General features: G+C 31.3%; 2 long non-coding RNA genes across 2 annotated transcripts; one reads left to right on the top strand and one right to left on the bottom strand.

The window, feature by feature from the left end:
* The first annotated feature begins 1331 nt into the window (after positions 1 to 1331).
* On the top strand, positions 1332 to 4272 carry LOC143070743 (uncharacterized). The gene is made up of 3 exons (XR_012976673.1): positions 1332 to 1397; positions 2661 to 2772; positions 3806 to 4272. It is a non-coding gene; the product is annotated as an uncharacterized LOC143070743 (long non-coding RNA).
* Positions 4273 to 12656: 8384 nt separating this feature from the next.
* LOC143070742 (uncharacterized) lies at positions 12657 to 14492 on the bottom strand. Its single transcript, XR_012976672.1, has 2 exons — positions 14460 to 14492; positions 12657 to 13874 (listed from the first exon to the last, which is right to left on the bottom strand). It is a non-coding gene; the product is annotated as an uncharacterized LOC143070742 (long non-coding RNA).
* Positions 14493 to 21972: the final 7480 nt, after the last annotated feature.

Here is a 21972-nt window from a genome sequence, read left to right as displayed (position 1 = left end):
GGTATAGGACGCTCGTTTCCATGAACCGTACGGGATAATTATCTGAGATACGAAGCACATCAATTATCATTTAAACTGCATTTATCGATTGCATTTCATATTCAAACCTTCAAAATATTGATTAAATTTAAAATCTAAATCATTCTATGCTACCAGGTGAAAACAAAACAATGTTATCGTCGTGTCATATGTTTTCGTATGTCATGTGTTTTCGTATCAACCACATTTCGTCGGTTTCGACTGCATACGCGTACATTGTGGCATGTTTTTCTGTTTCTATATTTAGAACAACAACACCACTACAACTTGATATATTTAAAACATATTCAACGTCGCTTTTTAAAGACGTTAGAACAAATTAAATAAAACTGACCTATTTAGCCATTTTTATTTAATGTCAAAAATACGCATCACTAGAATAGTTGTGGAAAAAAATTCTGAAGGGTTAAAATAAAGTCCAGATATGTTTTTTGCAAGTCAGACACCGGATCTTCAAGACATATGACTGTCATGTGTTTTTTTTGCCGTTTTAATTACAAACCATCGAGTTAAAATTAGCAGGGTTCTTATATAAAATGGTTGTTCAAAATCCAACTAATCAATATTTCATTGACAATTTTTTTTTATACATCCTTGATACATGAAGATGAAAACAGTCTTAACTTTTTATATTTAATCATAAATTTTGAAAACTGCATTTTATTTTAGAAAAAATAATGTATTTTGTACAAACCAGGTGCCAATCTGAAAATTAATCAAAATCTAAAAATTTCATCACACGAAACACCAACCTTACACTATTTACTAGTAATTTTTAGTACTGAAAAGTATTTAATAACTTTTTTTATGATTCAAGCGATCACCAGAACCACGACTTTAGAAAAAATTTATTTCCGGATTTTGTAGTCATTTCCTGTCCGTGTACTGATCCAATTTTTATTTCATACGAAAACATATGACGCCGTTTTTTTGACATACAAAAATCGCAAAGTAATCGGAAACAGTAAAAAATCGTAGAAATCATTGACAAAAAAACTAGATACCTAAAATCAATCTACAGGACATGCTTTTTAAATCTGAGTAAACACCTAAATAAAAACTCAACAGTAAAAACCGTAAGCAGTGAAAATTGTTATTAGTACGAAAACACATTACACGATGATAATAATGATTCCTCTTCTGGGTTACACACCGATTCCGAAATTTATCAAGGTGCGCGGTATTTCCCGCGGTTATTTTTAGCAAGCAATCTCCTTGTCCATGTCTGAGGTCCATGTGGTAACCGTTTCTTTACAACTGACATTGTGTACTTACAACGCAACTTTAAAGAAAGCAGTAAAGAAACTTCTCTGATCTACTATACTGCGTACATGTGACTTTAATAATTTGCAGTGCAGGTAAGTTCAATAAAATTACCGTTTTTTTTCTGATTTTTTTTTTACCCTAACTGGCCTAAGTTTAAGAAATAGCACCTCACTTAACACAAACTCGATGAGACACAAGTCAAGCAGATTTACGAACTATTTTCCATACTCAGTGGTGGATCCATAAATTTTGATAAAAAAGCGGGGGGGGGGGGGGGGGGGGGGGGGGTGGGGGTTGCATATATTGCATGACTGCCTTAGGTTAAGGTTTATGAGCCCTTCTGTAGCCATTTTTGTACGAATTTTTCAAACTTCACTTGTATCAAAACTACAGATATAATGAATAATAGTCTAATAGAGATAGGCCATTTAGTACATGTACCAAGGGGAACCTTGATTGAAAGCATTATTATTTACTGTTTCATTGCATTTACTAGAAAAAGAGTACTTTGTAGCAAATAAATCAAGATTTTTATAGAAAATCCACAGCCTTTAATACAGAGATTTTCGTTATAAAATTTGAAACATAGCTAGATTACTCACTTGCTTTTCTATGATGTGCTAGTGTTCATTTTCTACAAAATGTTCTAACAAATCTGTTAATTCCAATATACCTCTGTTGAGTCACTAAAGTCGAGTGCACTCTAAAAGGTGTACTTGATTTGGTCAATATTTTTAATTGTTTTAACCAATAATTACATTAATAAACTTGTTTTTAGGAAATCAATGTTAGCAATGCATGCAATAATCCTATATCTATCAGTAATCAAATTGCCAAATGTAAGAGTACAAGGATAAATGCTGTGGATTTTCTATAAAATTCCATATGTTTAGCATTGAATCAACATAATCCTTAATTAAGGCTTTTAACTATATATTGGCAGGCGCAGATCCAGAGGGGGGGGTACCGGGGGTTGTAACCCCCCCCCTTTTTTTATGGACGATCAAGGCATTTGAATGGGGACGTGTAATTGGAAGTTGTCTTCTTCTTCTATAATTATCCTTCCAATTATGGAACTCCTCCTCAACGGATATTTGTCTTCATATTTGATTTACATTTATTGTCAGCTGAAGCATGTGGAGAATAGAATTTATTTTATCAGCTTTGAACAGCCGTCTTTTATTTCATGTTTAGCCTAAACATTAATGACATTACTACAAACTTTTAAGCTACATGTGAAAAACTATTTAAAGTTATTTTTCTATTGTGTAATAAATATTATTAACCAAACAATATTACAATTATAAAAATGAAAGATATTTCCCATCAATTGAATAATTTGATTTATGTTTTAGGAACAAGTCCCTAGATATAAATGAACAGAGAAAATTATTGAGGAGATCATTGGGGAAAAAACTTAACAAAGGAAATGTACTTTTCTATAAGGAGGAGAAGTGAAAGAAGCAGGTATTATATACTTAATTAACTTGGCTGTAACAATCAAACCAATGAGATAAATGTCTATATTTCAATAAATCAGCACGTAAACAAACAACAAAATCAGTAGAGGCATCTGTGAGTTAATACAAAGACATCAATCTAAGTGTCAATACAAATGTCAAAACAAATGTCAAAAAAAGAGGATGTGGTATGATTACCAATGAGACAACTCTACTCAAGAGACCAATATTACAGGCATTAATAACTATTGATTTGGCCTTCAACGATGAGTAAAACCTGTAATGCATAGTCATCTTTAAGTTTAATAAATATATAAAATACCACAGAATGACAAATGTAAAATAATTTGACTGTCTCTACTCTTGAATATCATGAATATTATGTACAAGTATCATAGATAGCCAAAAATCTGTTTTTAAAAATGACAAAAAGTGACTGGCGGTTAGAGATATAAATAAAGGCTATATATAATACTTGTCCATGCAACCTCATTATGTACATAAGGAGACCCAAGAGTACTAGTATGATTGTTTTTGTCTCATCATCCATCCCAAAATTTTCTTCAGTGTTACTGATAACTTTGTATCAGGCAGGCTTGTCATTTAATGTATATACATTGCACATTATATATTTATTTTATATAAAGGTCTACCGGTATGCAGTTTTTAATTTTTAGGGGTATGGTAAATATCTGGCATTCATTGAACCTCCAAAAATTATTTTTTCCATCCTCATTTGTTTTTCATTACTTTTATTTTTAAATCCCTTAAATAAAGTTTGTATTCTTATATTATTCATGATATATTTATAAAACCTTGATTTTTTTTTGCAACCATATTATGGTATGGCATCGTCGTCTGAAGACTTTTTGTTTCCAGGCAATAACTTTAGTAACTAAATGAATCTTTATGAAATTGTACCACATGGTTCCATACCCTAAAAGGAGGTTGGGTAGGGGTTATGGCTTAAAAGTTTATACACTAGGGTCCAAAAACAATACTTCTTTTCTTGACCAATATAACTTTTCTTATGTTTGTAGGGAAAATTGGCGGAGTGTAACATCTATTAGAAATAAAAAGAGGATTTAAGTGTCTGAAGCAGTAAATCATTATGACTGTGAAAAGAAGATATCAGAATATGAAATGAGTTTATTTCAGTTAAAAAGACTTGCTACAGAATGTTCCTCTTGTAATTTTATTGAAGACAAGACCATTGTCAACTTTAAGTAAAGGAAGATAATAAAACATTGAAGAGGAAATGAAGGAAAAGACTCAATCATCAAAGAGCATAACAAAGCATAATTCAGAATAACTCATGTGAAGGAATAATATTGTACAGTAAACAACATACAATAACGTACAATTTCATTTTTTGCAATTGCTGAATTTTTATGCTGTACTTTCAAAACTATGATTACAGTACAGTAGTCTGTTTTCTATTAAATATTAATAAAACTTCAGAATTTTAAACTTTTGCTTTAAATCAGTGCAACGCTAGTGATAATAACTGTACATTTAAGTCTTGTTTGAACTGAAAGGTTAATTATAAGGTACATGTACATGTACATGTATATTACTACTTTTCTTGTGACAGTAATTTGAAGGTAAAATTTATATGATTGATGATGCACATGCATTACCTTATAAATATATTCACTTGATACAGGAACATCAAAAATGGCCAATGAAAAAATAACTTGCACTTACATAAGTAATACATGTGATATTGATATAAATTTATATCATAATCATGTGAAAAAATAGACATGAAAATAACACAACTTTTACATGTTAAAATAAAGTTAAACAAGAATGTGTCCACAGTACACGGATGCCCCACTCACACTATCATTTTCTATGTTTAAAGGACTGTGAAATTGGAATAAATTCTCTAATTTGGCATTAAAATTAGAATGATCTTATCAAAGGGAACATGTATACTAAGTTTCAAGTTGATTGGACTTCTACTTTATCAAAAACTACCTTGACCAAAAACTTTAACCTGAAATTTGCACTATCATTTTCTATGTTCAGTGAACCGTAAAATTGGGGTCAAAACTCTAATTTGGCATTTAAATTAGAAAGATCATATCATAGGGCACATGTATACTAAGTTTCAAGTTGATTGGACTTCAACTTCATCAAAAACTACCTTGACCAAAAACTTTAACCTGAAGCCAAAAACTTTAACCTGAAATTTGCACTATCATTTTCTATGTTCAGTGAACCGTAAAATTGGGGTCAAAACTCTAATTTGGCATTTAAATTAGAAAGATCATATCATAGGGCACATGTATACTAAGTTTCAAGTTGATTGGACTTCAACTTCATCAAAAACTACCTTGACCAAAAACTTTAACCTGAAGCCAAAAACTTTAACCTGAAATTTGCACTATCATTTTCTATCAGTGAACCGTAAAATTGGGGTCAAAACTCTAATTTGGCATTAAAATTAGAAAGATCATATCATAGGGAACATGTGTACCAAGTTTGAAGTCGATTGGACTTCAACTTCATCAAAAACTACCTCGACCAAAAACTTTAACCTGAAGCGGGACAGACGGACGAACGGACGAACGAACGGACGGACGAACGAACGGACGGACGAACGGACGCACAGACCAGAAAACATAATGCCCCTCTACTATCGTAGGTGGGGCATAAAAATCTACATGTGAAATTAACACAATTTTTACACGTTGAAATCACGTTAAAAAATTTACATGTGAAATTAACACAATATTTACACGTTAAAATCACGTTAAAATTTTTACATGTAATAATAATGTGATATTTTAACGTGAATATCACGTGATCAGATTAAAACGTGATTATCACGTGAGAATATCATGTTTGTAAAATACACGTAATATAAACGTTTAACCCATGTGATACACACGTGTGAAAAACGTTGTTCTCACGTGATGAGCACAAACGTGAAACACACGTTGGAAAAAATTGCCTGTGTAACACGACATGTATCAAAATTCCGTGCTCTCTTCGTGACGTTTCTCGTGTTACATGTACATGTATCAAAATTTCGTGCTCTCTTCGTTCCAGTTCTTTACTGATTACATCTATATATACTATTTACTCTATCAAACGATCAAATGACCAATATTCTTTTTTTCTATTAAATAACACTTTATGATGGTGTGGAAAAGTATAATATTAAATCCTGATTCTGAGTTTCCAAAAAAAATATTGTATTGCTAGACAAAAGAGAGAAAAAAATTATTCTAAATATTTCGTTAAAAATTGAAGAAAAATTAATCTGCATTTCTGCAATAAAAATGTCTTCCCCTTTCACAAACTAAGTTGAAACAATTTATTACATATAAAATGACTTGTAATTCTCATACACCGTAACAATTCATGTGTGTCTTGCTTCTTGCAGTTACAGATATATTTTTATTGTTACTGGAAAATGATTTCTAAAGTTTATACCTAGATTAATAAATGAGTTTTATTTCACATTACAACCTGAACGCATCAGAAAAGAATATTCCACTTAAGCGTGGCCGGTAAAATAGGATGCAAAACCTGCAATTCTTTGCAAAAAATTCATATTTATTTACGTTAAATAAGTCAGATTATCCATATTCAAAGGTTGTTCTGGTCGTGTAACACACCTTGTGGTGTCAGAATTGCCCAAACGTATCTCCTTAGGTCGTTCTTTCATTTGATCAGTCGGTGTGTTATACAACAAGAAAAACCTTAAAATATGCATTATCTATAACTGAATCTAAAAAATTGAAAAAAGTAGCAATACTGTATATTATAAGAATTTTACCTTAATTAATTCATTTAACAGTTTCGGTTATGGTTTTAAAGGAGATCATCCTTGTTGTGTTATATGTTTCCATATCATCCTTAACAAAATGGTTTCCAACAAATCGAAGAATGAGGGTGCATAACGATAACAAACACAAAATATATGCACATTTAAGAATTGAATGCTTCTTTTTGTAAATTTATTGGGGTGTAAAAGCGTTGACCGAAGTACATTTTGTATGAAGCGCGGAAGCGCTTCATTCTAAAAATGTGCGCACGGTCAACGCTTTTACAACCCTATGAAGTTACAAAAAGAAGCATTCAATACTTATAATTACATTTTCTAGATATGATCACGAAAACACGAATTTTATAAAACAATTTATTTAATTCACTTGTGCACTTTATTGCGGAACCACGTGTTATCATGAATGATAAGTTTTATTGAGTGATGCAATTGCTAAAGGAATAACACGTGATGTGCAGTTAACCAATCAGAATAAAATATTAATATGAAACATACATCTAATGTAATTATTAGTTCATATAAGATATATGATTGGTCCTCTACTCTTTTCAATAAAAGAATCTTTATTTCAGCAAAACATTATATTTGTTAGGAATGCATATTTGTGTGTTTTTCACAACAGAAGCAATGTTTTGATTTTACACTTAAATAATTATTTAAAGTCATGTGAAACTTCAAATTAAAAAAAATGTTGAATATGTTTTATATAATTGAATGACTAAGTTTTACTATAAAACAAGTGTACGTGAACTTTCTTGCAAAAGAAAATCCTTTATATTATCAAAATCTTCTTAAATGTACAACAATTGAATTATAACAAACAAACAGACATATCAAAAATAGGAGTACAGTAGTCAACATTGTGTTATAATCTTAATCACTATAAAAACAAACAAATGTGTCAACAAAGAAACACAAAAACGCATATAGAGCAAGCATATTAGTAAAAACAAAAGACAAGAATACATTTTTTTTACCATAGCACAATAACACAATGACGGTATGTATAAGTACCGAGCCACGTCAAATGAATTTTACCAAAAATAGACTAAAGAGTAAAAATAATAATTTAAAAAGACAAATAAAAGAACAATATAACACGTAATTAAGATGTAAAATTTCTTGGTATTAGTATTTGTTAAATTTTTAGCTGATAAAAAACGGTAAATTTGTTTAATAATTATGTTTTCTGTCTAATTTACACGTGTTCTTTGGTTGAACGTCATGGCGTCCTCTGAATGTCATTTGAATAAATCTATAATGATACTTTCACATATTAACGATAAGTTTTGAGTACCATCGACGAGAAATAAATATTCAAAATATGCATATGGAGCATCAAACTAAGTTCAGTATGTAGTACTAGTAATTCTATTTATAAACCAACCATCAGTGATGCTACAAATGCACCATTATAAAAAAAATTAAATGAAGAAAAAAAATCAACACTGAAAAGAGGCCGAAGATAATTTTTCAAAAACACAAAACAAACAAAATTTATCTACGGAAAAGAGGCGGAAGACACACAAGGAACATTCAAATCTCATTAATCGAAAGAAAACTAACAACGCATAGACAAAAAACATTAAACAACGAAAAGACGAACAAATCCACAAACCCCTGCAATGAAAAAAACATACTAAACATTGATCCATACTCCACATGTGACACCTGCCGTTTTGATCATGCAAGTACAAATACGGTGACAAGTGTTATTCGGTAATGTCACAATCGAAGAAAAGGGGACGTGATGTTTATAACAATTTGACAAAATCCGTGGTCATCTGAGTCACAGATATTCCATAACGGTCAACCAACTCGTGATGGCGTCCGTTATACCTTCGAAGTGATGACGTCAACTTCACCATTTCGAAATCATGGTTCGATACCTTCCTTATACATGCTATAAGTAGCACCTTCTATGAAGAAAACCATCATAAAAAAAACGCAAGCTCTAGAATATTGTATCAATTGGTAGATATATACTCCATATGTAGGCGCTGCTGAGATGCTGCTACATTGAATTTGGAAGCTGAAATCACCTATTTCGCTGTAAAGTTTTGATCTCAATCGACCCTCATCGTCAATTCCTAGATGAAAGTCAAAATATGAGTCAGATTTAACTGTATCTTTGGTATCCCTTATCTCAAGTACGATGCATGGGATAGATGCTTCCAATACAGTCACCAAGCTGTGATTTATTTAGTGCGAGGAAATCAGCCATATAGAGGAACGTGAAGTTAAAGGATAATGGTAGCTATTTTAATTATTCCTGAGTAGGTCTTGTATAAGTCTGTCTTATACGAATAAAGGAACAAGTCGGAAAAAATGAGGCACAAATAAATCCTAAAGGAATACCGATTGTATGTTGATAAACATGTCCTCCTAATGTAAAAAAATAGGCTGTTAATAAAAACAAATCAACCTTGATGATGTCAGTTTTAGAGAATTTTTGTTTGAATCAAAGTAATTTTTAGCAGGTAAGATATATCCTTCATAGGACAAGATATATGTATATTCGTTTGCATTCCTTTTTGATGAAACAAAGTTGGACGAGTTATTTCCGTGTCTTTAAGTTTAGAATTATGTATACTAGTGAAAAAAGTAGAGAGGTCAAATTTGTTTTATACTATTTCATGGGTATAGAGTCTTAGATGGCATGTACTATAACAGATCTTTTGAAGTTTTCGGTATCGGCATCTGATTCACAGCGCCCTGAGAGTAGGCAGTTTCATACTCACTCCAATGACTGGCTTTGATTGCTGATAAAACTGATGTTGATAGTTTGGAAAGATGTTTCGTGAAGCATTTGGCCGACCCAGTAATATAATATTATGTGTAAGGACATTTATGTACTTTTGATATCCAATACAGTGAAGGAAGATTAAGTTCTTCATCTTTGGTTGAAATTCCAAAGGGACATAGAAAACAGACCTATGATTGTTCAGGATTTCCTTTTTTGTAATTTATCTGCGGGGACAACAACATTCTGATGTGTATTAACCTCACAGCTTAAACAAATTCGGAAAGAATATTTTACAAGACATTATCTTTTTAAAGCTATCATTTGTCCCTACCCAGTCCCCCCATCACACTTAATCCGATTTTGACTTAATTGTCTGTTGAAATTTTCGAACGTGTCCGGACGTGAAATCTTATTATGTTACATCAATATTGTTACTTCAAGCAGTCACTGTGATCGAAAGTCTCAAAATGAAAATAAACGAAGTTATAAAATTACTTTTGTTTACCGATTGAAAATTATACTTTTGATTTCTTTTTTCTGACTATTTCTTTACTAAGTGTTCAAGTCTAATCTCATTTACTCATTGAATTTACTATATATATATAAATTTTTAATATAAATATATCAAGTACATGAAAAAATTATCTTAAGGCTAATTTTTACTTCTAATTGTAACTTGAAATGGGCACTGGACGAGTTTATGTTATCTTTATCATTGAAAAGGTTAGAGTTGGCAGTTCTTAGTTTTCAAACAGTTTTGTAATACAGAGAATATTTACAATATAAAAAGAAAGATAACCATAAGTCGACAACAAGCTGACAATGACATGGCAAAAAATGAAAAACGACCAAAAGACAATCAGTAAACAAAACACAACACAGAAAACTAAAATTAAAATATCAAATTCATCCAAAATTTTAGAAATTTTATGTATCGTGAGTATTCATCCTTTGAACGGATTATTACATTAAGATATATTCTACGCACGTCTAAGCTAGTGCAAATACTTGTATTTTATAAGCGAAAAAAATATTTTGTAGTCTTATTATTGGGGTGGCATTTCAATTCAACACAAACGAGATTAGTGAGTAAATGAAGTCAAAATATGACCGAGCTGACTATTTTATACCATATAAAGTCAATTTGGTCATTTTGAAAGCAAGATTAATCTACCTTACAAAATGTAGTCAGGCACTATAGTTACGTATGTATTTGTCTAAAGAAGCATTTAGGTAATTTGACAGGCCAAGTCGGTAGCGGCAAATTGTAATTCATTCTCGCCAAAAGTCATATTAAAAGACTAACCATTACTTTTTTCATTCGCCTTGGTGTAAATGAGAGGCGAAATATACCAGAGGGACATTCAAACTCCTATGTAGAAAATAAACTGACAACGCAATGGCTAAAATAGAAAAGACAAACAATAGTAAAAAACACACAACATAGAAAACTAAAGACTGAGCGACACGAACCCAACCAAAACCTATAGATGATCGCAGGTGCTCCGGAAGGGTTAGATTTTAATAAATGTGTAAAAATGTAATATACACTAGTCTTTATTTAGACATTGAGAAGTGAAATACCAATGAAAATGAATCTTTCCTTGCAGTGAACCCTGTCCTTTTGGAGTGAATTCACTAGTGTAAAGGTTCCATGACAGATTTTCACTGAGGATTTATTTCCATCGAAATAAACACTAGTATGACATGTTACAGTACAAATTGGAATTCAGTAGAATCCTCATAGTCCACATTGGAATTCGAATATCTTCTCGTAGAAATCAAAGTTCTGGTTTGTAGAAATCAAAGTTCTGGTTTATACTTATTATTATTAACTACAAATCGGAATTCCGATATCTCCTAGTAAAAAATCGGAACATCAAGATTTGTACAAGGAGGATTCTGGATCGTACTGAATTTCCAGAATATTACTAAAAAAAAAATATAGTAAGTATGTTAGTATGATTTTTAATTTTACTGGTTTTGTTTCAATTTATTTTTGATATTTTCACTGATAAAAAGGAAACTCAAATAAATGATAATAAATTGCCATTATCAATATCCTATCACACATAAATCTGGTAAATATATACACTTTCGTGAATTTCTTTTTTTTAATAGCTAAAGGAACAATCATTCGATATTCTGGATTGCGGGTTTAAGAAGAAATATTCACTTTCACCTCTTGCTAGGTCAACTTATTTATTCCTCCCGGAATTTGTTTTTCAATTTTGTGCACATCTATTTCCAGCAAAATATTCTTTTTCATCCTGTCATTGGCAAACGTGTTTGTTCATTTTTAACCCGGCCATGATATTAGTTCTAAAATCATCCTAATCCTTTTTGTATTCAATAATAAAAAGTCTATATAATATTCTAAAAACATTATCAAAAGCTTAAGATATTTCTCTACAGCTGTTGAAGACAATATTGAAAATTTGACGTGCTTTTTTTAGTTATCTCAGTTCACTACATTATAGATATAACGTTATATGAAAATACTTAAAATAGCATTAGGTACTGGTTAGGAACGTCATAATTTATAAATTATTACCAAAAAATTGTCAAAATCTATTGAAATATAAGTTAAATACCATCTATGTTATCTATAATGTAATCAAATTTTTGGAAATACACTAAAGTGTTGTTAAAATATAAAAAGAATTTTAGTAAAGATTGATTGAATTGAATCAATTAAATTCAGGGGAAAGTTGTCCAACCTCTTTTACTTTTGATTCAGACTTGTTTTGATTTTAATTTTAATGATGAAGTAAATCAAAATACTGTTGTATTGTGTCTTTTGGAGTAATAATCTTTGGAATTTTGATTTGTACTGGAATTTCATTAGTTTTAATCAGAATATATTCTAGTAGATAATGGATTACCAATTTGTACTAGGAGGATTCTGGATCCTATACTGAATAACAATTTGTACTTAAATATATTAGACACACCAGATTAAATGTACGCTTACATAATTAAAAAACAAACACGAAAGGGACCATCATTAAGATTATTAGAGACTAGACTGTAATTTAAACAAAAACAACATTTGAGTTAGAAGACAAAATGTAATATACATGATAAGAATTAAAAAACAAAAAAGAAAAGGTACATAGAAATATAGCGACAATATAAGTATTAAAGCAAATTTGAAATCCGTTTCCCTAAGACCTTATTCTTTAATATCATATGTATTTTGAATGTTATCTTATAGCTAACATTTATATATATATATATATATATATATATATATATATATATATATATATATATATATATATATATATATATATATATATATATAAAGTGAATAATAAGTGAAGAGGAAAAAAAACAACAACAAAATTAATGAGTTTTATTTTTCTTCAAAAATCGACACTTGATTATTGCTATGAACAACATATAATTTACTTATTGTACTGTTGTATATCATTACACATGGCCAGCTCAATGAAGAGAATTCGTTCTGTTTTACCTGTTTAGTACCGTCCACTGAGATTCGAGAAATATTATTTTTACCCATTCTGAACATAGAAATCAAAATACTTTTATCCCTTAAAACTGCGATTCCATTTGAATTTTCAAATTTAAAATCTACCTCAAAATATTTATCACCAGTTTCACTATTGAAACAAAATAAATTGCCTAGTTTTGTATCAATGTAAAATATGTTTTCTTCCATAGTATCGATGTATCCTGTTTTTATAGGTGCCTTAATCATTTTTATTGTCTCGCCAGCTGGATTGACAATCAGTATCCCAGTATTTTCACAAGCGAGAACTAAGTTTTCACCAATTCGACCCAGACCTGATACAGCTTCTGGTAATTCTACCGAGCGGATAATTTCTAGAGATTCAACGTTTCGAAATTCTACATATTTCATGTATTGAATTGAAACGCAAACTAAAGATGGCTTGATGGCAATAACTGAGTGAGGAAACGAGCTTAAATGAACTGATTTAATCTGTTCCCCTGTCTGATCGTAGATAAGTAACTGTCCACTTGGAGGAAAAGGAACTGCAAATATGATATTACCGTTTGGCAAAAGTGTTCCATTTATTGGCATATTTACATTTGTGCTTTGCCTTTGGAACTGAAATTTCCCTACAGCATTAAATATGCTACTACCCATTTCAATACTTTTGACTTTTTTTGTCTCTTCTTTAACCTGAACAATTGATGTCTCTGATTCATTGAATAGAACTTTCCCTGAACCTTTGATCATATTAAGAATCGATCTATCAAGGGAGAGCTCTATGGACAGCTGTTTCAGATGTTTTGTGCTGTCGGGTTCCTTTTTGACAGGTTCTTCAGTGCTAGATTCTTGTTCTTTAAGACGTTTAATTTGCTCTTGAAGTTTTGATTTATATCTGATCGCTGCTAAATCTATTTCCTCTTTGACAGAGTTTTCCATTCTGTCGATTTGTTGACGTAATTCACTGCAGAAAGTTTTTAAATGATTGAGCGCTTTAACCTTTTGTGAACCAATCTTTGACATATTATCAACATAGTGCTGTATCATATGTTGTCTTGTAGTTGTTGTCATGATTCAATCGATCTTAAATAAAAATGCATAGAAATAAAAAGAGTTTTGAATGAGTTAATGTGACTCTAATTTTGTACTTTTCTTGACCAGATACCAGGATTTGTCCATCCGGCTTATATCATTGAGTATCCTTGTGGTCCAGATGTCGACTATTGAGATTAGTGTGGTCTTATTTCATTGATTTTGTCAGAGGGAGGGCTTTTTGGCTTATCGAAAATGTATATCAATATAATAATATGCAACAAGATAGTTGTAGTATGTAACATGTGTAAATTGGCCTTTTTCAAATTTAATCCTATGGAAATAATTGATAGCCTGGCACTATTTAATATTTCACTTCAAATGCAGAACCTAGAAATTTTCAATATGACCACCAGATCTGTATAGTCTTGGTAATTTTAATGACTTCTAGGCTAAGATTTCAAGAATTTGACAACATTAATCATGTGTTAATTAGCTTTTGGTTATGAGTCACAGTGGTTTCAAGTTATGATTATTGTTTGATAACATGATTCTGATCCTTTGACTTGACATCTATTCAAATTATTCAAAACATTTAGTGACATACGCGTAAAATATGTTAACAAAATAACTCACCGGTTTACCAGGATCACAATATTTATTTAACTTATCACCCTGACTACAATCTATTTATAGAATATTATAAACCATATAAACTATAAATGTTTATTTAACCTTCGCAAACGGCTTTTTATAAGTCTTACCAGGAAAAAGCTTATTCGCACACACTTGCATATTTTTCGCAGAACACACTCATACTAAATTTGTGCATATGTATATTGATAACAGATCGAGGAGAGTCAATTGGATGTAAAAGGAAAGATAACTCTAGTTTTCAGTTAAACTTTGTGCATAGAAGAAATGACTGCTTATATGTACTTACAACTGTACATTATATCTGTTATTGTCCACCGGTAACATACATTTATTCAACTATGAGTATACTAATAATTGAAATAGGGCAATAGCGAAAAAATGAGAGAGTGAAGTACAGAAATAATTAACCATTGAACGAACTTGATGTTTGTGGACTGAGTGACAAAAATGTTTTAAACATTTTGACACACTATAAAATTTCTGAAACAGTAATTTCATTGGACACTCCATGATATATGTTTAAGTCGAAACAAGAGGTGCAAACTGGATTTTTAGATATACAAAGGGCAAATTAAAACCGTAATTCGAAGAAATACAGACATTTCCATCTCAGCATCTGACATTTCTTTTTGTAACAACCTATATTTAGTGATACATTATAGATGTTAGATTTACACAGTCGAACGGACAAATTAATACTTCAGTGCATTGATTTGTTTTTGTTAAGTTAGTGTGTGTATCTACTTACACCAACGAAAAAGGTTAAAGTCTAATAATTCAAGCATTATAAACAAGAATAGAGTTCATTGGACAAATTCCCGCTAACACGTTTACATTTTTATGTCCACATGGTCCAGTGAAACGCGAAATCTGACACAAAACTTTAATTCTGAAAAAGATCATATCATAAATGGTTTAAATTCGAAAGATAACATCTTCGTGGTAAGCTACCTTACATGAAAACTATAACATTAAGACAGACAGACACACAAACCTAAAAACATTGTGATATCGCAGGATGGGCATTAAAATATCATGGGCTAATAATTATGGATAAGATACAAATGCTCGGAAATATTAACTAAGTTAAAGTGTGATTGGTAATGAGATATTTTAAGCCTTCATTCTTCAGAAGGACTTAACATCAGCCTGAGTTTAACTTTTTTTACATGATCATGGAGCTAAAAGAAATTGGGAAGCGTTCAAAAGACAATTATTGGCTGACATTGCTATCATTGGAGGAATTAACAAGATGTCGAATCTGCGGAAAAATGTTGACTCCTGAAAGGTTATGCAAAGAATCCCCCAGTAGATTATTTGCAGTAGTCTAGAAAACTGTAATGTCTTAATTTGTATGAAATGCATCAAAAAGAAACAGAAGATACCAAAGGGATATTTAAACCCTTAAAGCGGCAGTAGCTACGAGATTTATAAAAAAATCAAAAGTATGATTTTTTTGTTCAATCATTAAAGTGAATTAGTGAAATAATAACTTGCTTTTATCAGCAAAAATGGTTCAATTTTGTCAAATAAAGCTTATAAGCTTTGATAATGAATTATTCACTTGCAAGTGAATAATTCGACCTCATATAAATCCCAATTCAACACCGTAGAAAGAGATAGAATTTCGCATGCATTGTCCGTGTACGGGTATTTAAAGGAAATGTGAACATTGAAAGTGAAACAAAGGTAAATAATTTGATTTACTGATTCGATCCACACAAAATTATTCTATTAAAAGTAAAAACGACCATCAACATGAATTTCTAATCTACATTACAAAATTTAACAGACCTTTTAAAATCTGATTGCTCGAGTTGCTCAATCTATTTACATCTATGTTTATGCTTACATCGCTTATATGATCATAGATGTTCAACTCGATAGTTAATTAGATGGCGTCCAGGCTAAAATTCACACGAAACGTTACATCTTATTGAGACCATGTCCTGTAAATTGTTTAATTTATACTTTTGATAGTTTAGAAAAATGTTTTACATTGTTATAAATAAAGTATAACTTTGACACATTCCCCATTTCCATTCTCAATTTTATGAGAATTTGAGTCAAATCGGTGAACATGAATTTGGCAGCTATTGCCTCTTTAAGTCGAGAAATTGTTTCTAGATTAACCTTCATCAGTGACGTGCTTAGAAAATGAAAAGCGATATGGCCAAATGAAATATAGAAGAAAAACTTGAGTTCATCAACGGTCAACTTGCCTAAATCATTCAAAGGTCGATTTCGCTTAGGAAATTTAGTACCATAAGATTGGTAATAATTTTTCTGAATTTATGAACGTTGAATTTAAGAAAGTCAATGTTATTAATAATGTCAGTACCGAAACACTGACTACTCAGCTGTTATACCCCAATAGTCTACCAGTCCCCAGCCGAACAAAAGAAACAAAAAAATAATGAAAAAATTATAAATTGTGTGTCCGAAGCACTTTTCTTTATCAACCTTCACCATGAACGTGCAAAGAAATAACAAAAAATAAATGATGTACATGAAATTGAAAATGTGAGCAGCAATACGACTAAAAGCGATATACACAAATATCCAACACATTGAAGTTCCCTTTGAATGAAGATTTTGAAACCATTGGTACCATTTATCAATTATGAAGTTTTCTATATTTGTGAACGGGGAATTAAAAAGGGAAAATTTTACAAAATGAAATAATACCAAATCAGGAATATGACAATTGTTTTCCAGTCGTGTGATGTATTTGAGCTTTTGATTTTGCTATTTGTTAAGGGACTTTCCGTCCTGAATGATTTTCCTGAAGTTGGGTATTTTTTGTTACTTCACTAAGTAAATCATGTTAGGACTGATACACAGACTTATCAGCTGATATATCAGCAGGGACTTCCAAGTCCACCGGGCGAGGTACCGACACAGTGCTGAAACTATTAAATGAAAATTATATATGTTTTAAAAATTGTACGCGTCCGAAGAAGCACTTTTATGGATTATCCTTCACAAAGAATGCGTATAGTCATATTTTGAAAGCAACTGACGTATAAGAAACATAAAAGACAGGTCAATCAATCATGGATCAACTTTGCTTGAAGTTTAAAACTTAGATTTGTAAGATAATTCATGAATGAACAGAGAATTGAAGAAAATCCTCGTTGTAAGTCATGTCAGACTTGCAGCACAGAATAACCAGTGGAAAAACATCCAGGATTACCAGTCCACCAGGAGAGTATCAATCATGTTCTAATACACGTAAATGAAAAGTAAAATAACAAAAACAAAAAACTTAAAAGAAAATTTAAATCGGAAAGTCCCATGTAGAATAAGAAAACCAAAAGCTCAAACATATCAAAAGACATTGCCATATTTAGAGAATTTTGAATTAAACCTGGTTTTGCTGCGAACTAAACCTCTCACTTGTATGACAGTCGCATAATATTCAAAATAAAAATAGCACTTTATATATTGGATGCATCAGAAGCGCATTTCTGGATTAACCTTCATGAGAAAGGTGCATACCCAAATTGATATCAACAGAACACGAGGTAATTGGAACCTTAGTTTCTTAATAATTTATATACTTATGCAAGAGGAATTAAAGACATATGTTGAATGTTGTAAATCATGGCATTACCGAGGTACCTACTCAGATGAAGATACCCTAAGCTTAAGGGAGCTGTATGACCAAATGCGACATATAAAGTTAAATAACAAAAATACGAACTTCGAGGAAAATTCAAAACGGAAAGTCCCTTATCAAATGGCAATATCAAAAGCTCAAACACATCAACCGAATGGACAACAACTCTCATGTTCCTGACTTGAAACATACATTTTTTAACGTTGAAAATGGTGGATTAAACCTGGTCCTATACCCTGTCAAACCTCTCACCTGTACGACAGACGCATAACGTTATTATATTGACAACATTGTGTGATCAAAGCAAACAGACATAATAGGTCAAAAACACGGGTACAGCATTGTGTTATAATCTTTATCACTATAAAAACAAACACATATGTCAACAAAGGAAAAAAAGGCTTATAGACAAAGCACATAAGTATAAACGAAAGACAAGAATACAAAAAGACAGCCAATTCCATCTAAGGACTACTTTACCTCTTAGAGTTTGATGTAATGCAATATCCAACTTCTCAAACAATGGAATTTATATATTCTTTAATACCGACAAGCAAAATTTCTCAATTAATACACCTTGTTTATTACTATAGTTTTTAATGAAGTGTGACCAATTGAACGTTACCCGGCAGGCACATTTGTGCCTGCGTGTCATAGGGTGTATTATTCAGACATCGTTAACAGAACAAGAGGATCAAGACGTGATATCGAACAATTGAATACATGCATTTTATTGACTTACTATTCATTATTTGTTGGTCCTTTTCGGTCAAATTAGTTATAAAAAGACCTTATTTTTATAAATGGAAATTATGGTTCAGTAAAATTGATACGGTTGGATACTGTTGTAACTAGCTCACTATCTACCAAAAGGTCGAAGAAGATTGTTATTTTTACGAAAACAGATACACATCAACAGGTCAAAATGTGCCAGCTAGAATAATATCTGCATCTACTTTTTGAGCAATATTAACTGTAAATTAGGGAAAATATTTACGAAGGATTGCTGTGACTAGTACACGGATGCCCCACTCGCACTATCATTTTCTATGTTCAGTGGACGCGAAATTTGGGGTAAAAAAAATCTTATTTGGAATTGAAATTAGAAAGATCATAGGGAACATGTATACTAAGTTTCTAGTTGATTGGACTTCAACTTCACCAAAAACTACCTCGACACCAAAAACTTTAACATGAAGTGAGAAGAACGAACGGACGGACGCAGACCAGAAAACATAATGCTCCTCTACTATCGTAGGTGGGGCTTAAAAAAGGTAGAGCAGACAGTGGAATACCATTATTACAACAGGAGACATATGTCAAGCAATGGTTAGAACTCACACTGGACCTATAGTCCTGTCGTCAAGTTGGGCTTATATATGAATTTATGTATGTGTGGATGAATCTTATCATCCGAAAATTCTTTTATACTATCGAATAGAATTGTAACAGATTTGATGTTCCCGAAAATTTATATTAGGTGAACTCGATTCAATTGTTGATGCAGTTAGCATTGTCACCGTCGCCGTCAAAGCATTTCCTATGTGTCGCTTGACTCCGTACTTTAAAAGTTCCCATCATTATGTTACTGTTCTATTATATGTCATTATGTTATTGTTTTATTATAAATTTGACAATACTTTGAACGACAAATGACAAAATTAGTTCACTCACGTAGTAGTATTAACCATATATGGATTCTTAAAAAATTTAATGAACTGCTGGATATTTTTTAATCTCGGCCTGTTTCTGAAATTAATTCTAACGTAACCTTTGATTGTATAAACCTGTATACCACCATTCCCTATTTGAAATTATAATTGTTTTGAATAGACATTGAACAACAAAATTTTGTTTTGTTACGTTTGTATTTTCTGACGCCCAACACGCGAAACAAGGAATGTGTTTTTTAATTTGGTAGATGCTTTTTGTGTTTTTTTAAATGTTTGTTTGTCTTGACATTGTAACACAGTGATGACTGATGTAACCATACTTTGACTGTCTTACCGATTATGTCGGTTTTGTTCACGCATTGTTGTAAAAATAAACAAAACGGAATTTGATGAGACTGTCATAAAAGTGGGAGGTTTAGCGCTATAAAACCAGGTTCAATCCACCATTTCCTTCATTTGAAAAAGCCTGTACCAAGTCAGGAATATGACAGTTGTCCATTCGTATGATGTGATATATCCTTTGATTTTGCCACTTGGCAAGCAAGACAAAAAGACAGAAAAATCCTTTAAATGCCACAGATATCAAGTACAATATGCAAAGTGTGTGAGCAAGAAGCATAACGACCACAAGCTTCCTGCCTCATGTTCAAATTCAGACTGCTCACAACATAAACCCTGTTTCTGTAAGCGTGCCACCCTTTCGTTGGAGCAGACCGTAATTATAGAAACCTTGTCAAAAAGTCCTGAAAAGGAGACATGTGTTACAGGTGTAGACATTTTGGACACTGTGCTTCTTAGCGCAAAAATCAAAATGAAATAGAGAATGGTCATCGTGTCTGACAAGATCTAAAACTGTTGTTTTATTTATTAAATGATGGGTAAAATTATGTAGACTAGAACACAAAAAGTATATGTTCGTTACCGGAACGAATTGGAAAATAACTTAATTTATATGACAGCAACACCTACGTTTGTCATCCATATGGTCATATCGTGTTTGCATGGCTTGGTACTTATGCATCCCTCAAAGTGTTGTGTTGTGGTTATTTTTAGGATTCTTGTCTTTCTTATTTTCTCATGTGCTCTGTCTATACCATTTTTGTCTTTGTTCATATTTTTTTTGGTTATAGTAGTCAAGATTATAACACAATGAAGACTGCTGTACCCCTATTTTTAACACTTGAATATTATGTTTATTTTGTACACACATTATCGTCAATATATTTGAATTCAATGCGACTGTCATACAAGTGAGGGATTTAGCTAGCTATAAAATACCAAGTCAGGAATGTGACAGTTTTCCATTTGTTTGATGTGTTTGAGCATTAGATTTGTCATTTGATCATATTGATTAGGTACATTCCATGTTTAATTTTCTTTGGAGTTTGTGGTATTTTTGTTATTTCACATTTTTCTCCATAACATTGTTTATCAAAATATTCTTCTTCTAGACAGAACTAAAAGATCTGTAACAAAGATCACAAAAATAAGAGTTTTCATAGTTTATTTGGATTTACAACAAGACAGAAAAATATAACAAAAAATGTAATATTGCTGAAATGAAACACAACAATGAAAATGTGGTTTTAACAAGGTCTGGTTGTTGTTGTTTTATACTGATAAAAATAAAACAAATTGTACACTAAGGCTGTACTTAATAACCTTGAATGGATTTCAAATATGATTGTTTTCAAGCGATAAAATAAATCTACTGACTTATCACAAATACTGCACATAATTAAATTATCTTTCAATTTATACCAAAAATGTTATCAAGTTAATAGGATAGTTAAATGTAATACAAAGCAATGATTTGACTTAATGAAAAATGTTTCAACACAAATAACTGTTTTTAAAATTTATACATTATCAAATAAATGTTTATTGATTTGCTAACTATGTTTGCCTGTTTATAGTAGTATTAAATAAAAAAGAGTATTTTATACTTAGTGAACCATAAACTTTAGCCATTCAATAAAAAACTTTGCAATTCACTCATGAGTTAATGTACTATCTGCTTATATATTCAATGAAAGCAAAAGAATAACAGCTCACAGAAATGGTGCGTCCAGGAAACACAAATATTATTTGATTTAATATTTAAAATTAGTTTTCTTTCGTCATTCAAAGTTAGAACAACACACTAAATTGATGTTGCTTCCGTTAAGCATTGACAACTGCCTAATCATTCATTCTA

Source organism: Mytilus galloprovincialis, chromosome 4 (genome assembly GCF_965363235.1).
Source record: "Mytilus galloprovincialis chromosome 4, xbMytGall1.hap1.1, whole genome shotgun sequence".
Classification (NCBI taxonomy): domain Eukaryota; kingdom Metazoa; phylum Mollusca; class Bivalvia; order Mytilida; family Mytilidae; genus Mytilus; species Mytilus galloprovincialis.
This window is presented reverse-complemented; position numbering and strand designations above follow the sequence as displayed.